Here is a 6,047-nt window from a genome sequence, read left to right on the forward strand (position 1 = left end):
ATCTTTCAAGCCTCCATAGAAGCACTAAAAAGGAAAAACAGGTTTTCATGATTTGGAATATTCAGGTTAGCAAATTAAACAGAGACATACACAAGCAGATGAAAATAAGGCAAAATGAAGCAACAATTGCGTACTGTTAGATAATTAATGAGGAACTTGCATCACAATGTTTTTGTCAATGTACAAAAGTGTCTTTTGTCCTGGACATGCTATAATTGTGTGGATGTCTGTGTAGCAGATAGCATTTGATGTCAGGAAAGAACTTGGTATCGGTTTGGGCCTAATAGCAGATAATTTTAAAAAGCCCCTGGGACTTTTTGGTTAAAATGTTTCAAAGAAGATGACTGCAAAAATTAAGGAGATATTTCCTTTAGTCTTTGCATGCAGATAGCTTAGACAGGGGTGTACACCATTAGATGCAAGTTGTACAAATAAGGACTTAATTTGCATGACATATGAGGAAAATCTGTAATTCTAGTTTTTAGCACAATAAGAAGTTGTATTATGTCAGAGCATATACAGATACCAAACATGCAAATAAGGGCGTAATTTGCATAATCAAAAAAATATTACACATCAACAGTTATTGGCAACTGATGGGGATATCATACTTCAGATACATTTTGTATGTGCAAGTTAGTTAAAGGTGAACATCACAATACTAAATGGTTACGTAGAATTTATAAAAGCTCTACAAATATTTCATGTAGGTATGCAGTTACCAAACTTTATCTTCGAATTCAACATGTAAATTGGGCCTGATTTGAAAGGAAACTTTATTGGGGGTTCAAAGTCCCTCGTTCATCAGTTCATGCTCCTTGACCTACATGCACCAAGAGACTTCTATATAATAAGATAAACATGACGTGTCTACTAGTTTTATTTACAATTTTGAGAGTGAAGTTCAGACATGTAACCTCTCAGGCTTACATACATTAATTAGTATTATGATACAGTGTAGCTTCAATATCAAACCTCTTGCCATGTACAGTACATAAAGCATCACCCTCCGGAGGACCTGCTCAGTTATTCACTGGGTCGCAGCAATCCATCTCTGCAGCAAGGGCCCATCTGGGGAAAAGCAGATGGCATTTTATTGATCGAAATTAGCTTTCAAGTTCAAGGACATGCCTGCATTATATATCAGGTTCTGGGAGTTACGGGCCCAGTGCACCTGCTGTGTAACTAAAAGGGAGCAATAAACCAAGCCGAGATAGATTTTCCCATTAAGACCATAATGGTGTCTCTGAGTGACGTCCCAGAACTGATGAACACTTAGTCTCAGATAAACATGGTGGCCATGAACTTGGGATGCGTGTGTCTGTTACCCTTGTATGGTATCCAACTAACAGGATTCACAACTGTCAGTTTGAATATTGAACAGTGGGGGAAAATTTAGCCAAGCTGGTGTTGCTTTACCAACGTCAAGGGGAAAAAGATGTGACACCTATGATAAAACTTTCATGAGGGATACACATGACTGCATATCCAGACAGATACATTGTGCCTTGGGTCAGCAAAGTTCGAGCTGACACACAGCAGAAGTGACAGGATGCCAAGGGAGTATTATCAGTCTAATCAAAACGCCACTTTGAGTAGGGTGGTTAAATTTTCATGAGCTATAATCTTTCCTTGTATGGATAGCATGTCATCAGCAGAAGAATCTGGCTGTCACCCAAAAGGTAGATTAGATTTCTTTAAAATGATTTGCTGTGTATCATGGTAAAGCAAGACTTTATGTAAACCTATTGGATGGCAATAACTTTTTCTGTTCAGAGACAAAGTAAGATCCTATAAATTTCAGACAGTGTAAATTATGCGTTTCATAAAACATAAATCATATCCTCTGATGACAAAAATCATTGACTCTGAGTTTATACATTTTTTCTAGTTGACACAATCCCATATTAATTTTGATGCAGTTGAGCTCCCAGGCTATTTTTATTTCTGTTTCAAGAGCCGCATGCACAGGTCATGGCACTCAGGGAATTGTAACCACTCTAAAATGTAATGATTTTATAATCTGTGTTGCATGTCTGCTTTAGTCTGCAGATCTAAAAGCACTTCTAACGAAGTAGAAATACCAAATGTCAGCCGTAAGTCAGGAATATATAATCACGCATGGAGGGCTCTCAAGGCCAGACCTATCTGGGCTCCATCGCCATTACCACTTCAACATGACCTTGACGAGACGTTTCTTTGCACGTAAAAGCAACACATTTGGGATAACCTTGACAGGATCAATGGTTCCCTTTCATATCCCTTTGAATGTCAGTAGACACAAATGTATGTATCTCCCATATCCAAGGTGGTGTACTTGGCCCAGAACTAGGGACAGGGCCATACTATTATAAAAAGTAGCAGCTTTATCAATTATACATCTAAAACAAGCTTTAATATTATACAATGCCAGCCTTTGGTATCTGTCAACCTTTGAATGGACTTGTATTGTGAGTTTAGAAGGGAGATAATGTTTCAACTCGATTTCACCTGATTGCGGTAAATATCATAGGTTACAAACATTTACCTTGGAGAATGAACATCCAAAACATATTTGGACATAAAAAAGGTTACAGTCCTGGCAGCCATATCCAGAGTAGGGCTAGGGAGTTACAACCCCTTTTTTTACTAGTGTGTGACATGAAAATAAACTTTCTGCCAGGATTTTCTGAGGCTGCAGCTAGTTGGTGCCAATCACCTATAGCTTGATCATGATATTTGACTCATTCAAGAGAAATGGCGTTCAACATGTCAAATTGGACCATGCAGTTCTGGGAAACTGGCAGCAGTCAAGTTTGTCAAAAGAAGTAAATTCAAAGCAACAATATCACTATCACTATCACAGTTTCTTTGAGGACAAGGAAACTTTCATAAAGTATATGAGTCCTATCACATTATGTTAAATTGTAACTTTCAATAATTTACTACACATATATCATAAGGGAATGTGCTTTTTCCTCTGCGGGTTTTAGGTCTTAAGAAAAATCAATGTATAATACGTTCGTGAGGTTTTAAAAATTATCAATTTCTTTCCTTGTACAAATAAAGAATGATATAAATTTAGGTACAGCAGGCTTGGAACGCAGCCTGATGAGTCAGACATGTTACATTCTGATCACATACTGTCTGCTTCACTTCTGGTTAACTCAGCCTGATTGGTTAGGCAAAAAGCTTTGGAGAAGATTTTTGCTCCGATATCACAGTAGATTTTAAGTTCAAAGTTAGAATAAACGCCAGGTAAGAAGTAGTCTTCCCTCTGGCAGATAAAGAAGATCTGCAATTAGGCACGGCTGCCTATCTCCATCCCCAGGGGTGTATATCCTCCAGGATAGGAATATGTCTTTTATACGAATTCAAAGCTTTATTGATGTAACAAAAAGTACAGCAACTGTACTGTACAGTCAACTATAAACTACAAAATGGGGATACAAAATAAATCTAGAAATTCTATGAGCCATATGCATACACTGAAGATTGTGCAGAAATTAATGCTGTACTTGGATTAGAAGAAAGAAATCTGAAAGTAACCTTTTTGTTCACAAAGATACAAGTAAAGTGAAAGCATTTTGAAAGAAAGCGGATAGGAGTCCTGAATTTGAATAACTTTAGGCTACAACAAAACCTCTAGGTACATGCACAAACAAGATGATTCTCAAAGTCCATTTGGAACTTGTTCAAGTGTCATGTTAAAACTGCGCACAATGATTGAAAATGCATCAAAGACTGAAAAAGGGATTTACCCTACAGTTAGTGTGATAAAAGGATGTTCACTTATGATACTTGGCACAACATATAAATTGTATGGCTTTGTGCCATATTCTTGTCCATTTGCAGGTCATCCTGCAAATTATGAAAAAAAAAGTTTTAGGCAACAAGAAAAACTTACCAAAAAAAAAACAGTTTTAGGCAACAAGTTGGGACAATTGGCACCGGTTTGCACCACTTCGAGCATGCATGATGCAATATGGCACAGTCAAGTGAGATACCTGATTGATGAAGCAACAAACTGTACCTTGCATATAGGTAACAAACATGTAACGAAAACAAAATATCCTGGACTTCCACACATAGTGTGACTGCACAGACTATAATTAAAGTTAAGAAGTATTTCATAAATAATTCTTTTGGCATTCCAGCAAGAAGTAGTCTGGTCACGTCTGCATTCTAATGCCTTATGTAAGTCACCTCAAGTACCCTGAGGTGAACTTGAATTTTCTATTTTGGATGGATGACTGGCTTGCCAGTTGGCCAACTTCCAGACACGGGGCAGCAACTTCAGGGATTCTGAAGCATCCCTGATGCTGAGAGATGGATGGGAGTATATATCTTGGGATTGGGGGATCTCTGGTAAATTGTACACTTTGGAACCACAAGATATGCTTATCATTAATACTAGCTATAAACAGTTTTTTTTACTGATACAGAATATGGATTCACAAATGAGTTATGATCAAAAGTTACCAAACTCCTGCAATACAGCCCTTCCCCAACTGCTGCAGGTTTAACAGTACAGATGTACATGTTTCAGCTCATTGTTTGCATACATGTAACTTTAATATATCAAGGTACAAATTTTAATACTAACACTGTATGGTACATGACATCTAGACTTGTTTTTATGATAGCAGCTCATTAAACATAAATCAACATACCTGCCCTTGGTACTTACATTAAATATTCATTTTTGAAAACATTATGGCTGACTTCCATGGTAGTTTCCATGTATTTCATGGCGTTCAATGTCAGTTAGTTCATATCTTATATATGTATGTATACTTGAATATTACTTCAAATAAACGCAAAGGTGTAAGGGTCTTCCACTTCAATGACTCTAGTAAAATTATGAAGTATTTGGATTGAGATAGGCAGTGTTTCGGGATAAATGCGGAAGTAAGACGTACTGATTTTAAACCCTCTATCTATCATTTGAATCCGTTCTTTTTTATTCCATGTCTTAACTTTTTTACTTTTGCCAAGAAGGTTATGTTTTCAGTGAAGTTTACATGTATGTGCCTGTCTGTTGGTGGGCAGAATATCTCCAGAGGCTTTGGATGGATCCTAATGATATTTGGTAGGTGGGGATCAGGAAAATGAAAGTCACTTCAACAATGAGCCTCCTAGCGGCTTTCTAAGGTAGTGCAGCAGACCTTCCGATTTTGATATCTGGTGTTCTAGACTGGTGTTCTGGCTCTTTGGTGTATGTATGTATGTTTGTATCTATGTTTGTAGAAGACCAGCATAATTTGAGAATGCCAGGATGGATTGTATTGATATTCGGTATGTGGATAGGTCTTAATGAGACCTGGAAACGATTAGATTTTGGGCCCCTTATCGGCCTGTTACGGTACTGCAGCGGAACTTCCAGGTTTGATATCTCGAGTTCTGGACATGCTGTGGCTATGATTTTTTAGTGGTAGGTGGCTGTTGATCCCGAGAGTAAGTGGTATAGGGTTGGGCCCCTAGGGGCTTGTTTTGGAACTACAGGGCAGGTTTAGTGTCACACTTTGAAAGGGAATAACTCAAGAAGGGGTTGACGGATTGTCATGATTTTTGGTATGTGAATAGCTTGAGTGATACCTCATATAATTACATATTAACTATGCAAATTGGAATCTAATTTGCATGATTAATTAGTAAATTGTCTAAACACACTCAGTTCAATTATAGGACCATTGCAACATGTGACATTGCAACATTTGTAACTGGGAAAGAGAAGACTATTGATAGATATATGTTATGCAAAATAAAGACCTAATTTGCATAATAAATGAGAAAATGCTATAATAGCATTGTGGTAAATGACGGGAACTTGTAGCATTTGGAAGTTATGTACAGGTGAACATTGTTGAACATTAATTATGCAAATGAGGTCCTAATATGCATTACTAATGCGATAAAACCTTTTTTCTTAACATAGATTGTGTATGTCTGTTGTTTGGTGGAGATGATCAAATTATGTAATTTATGCAAATGAGAACCTTATTTGCACAATTAATGACAACAATGAATACAGCAGTTGTACAAGATTTGTAGCCTGGTATCCAGCC

At 37.2% G+C, this 6,047-nt stretch overlaps 1 protein-coding gene and 1 long non-coding RNA gene across 4 annotated transcripts in view; one reads left to right on the top strand and one right to left on the bottom strand.

Moving 5' to 3' along the window:
• The window catches only part of LOC118410128 (nuclear receptor subfamily 0 group B member 1-like), a 42,054-nt gene that overhangs the window by 24,878 nt on the left and 11,129 nt on the right, over nt 1-6,047 (top strand). The gene's annotated exons all lie outside the window — the stretch shown is intronic.
• LOC118410142 overlaps nt 9-6,047 on the bottom strand; it is a 19,285-nt gene continuing 13,246 nt past the window's right edge. Inside the window, exon 3 of the long non-coding RNA XR_004830525.1 lies at nt 9-1,071. This is a non-coding gene — a long non-coding RNA (uncharacterized LOC118410142). The remainder of the gene's footprint in view (nt 1,072-6,047) is intronic.

This window comes from Branchiostoma floridae, chromosome 2, assembly GCF_000003815.2.
Source record: "Branchiostoma floridae strain S238N-H82 chromosome 2, Bfl_VNyyK, whole genome shotgun sequence".
Classification (NCBI taxonomy): Eukaryota; Metazoa; Chordata; class Leptocardii; order Amphioxiformes; family Branchiostomatidae; genus Branchiostoma; species Branchiostoma floridae.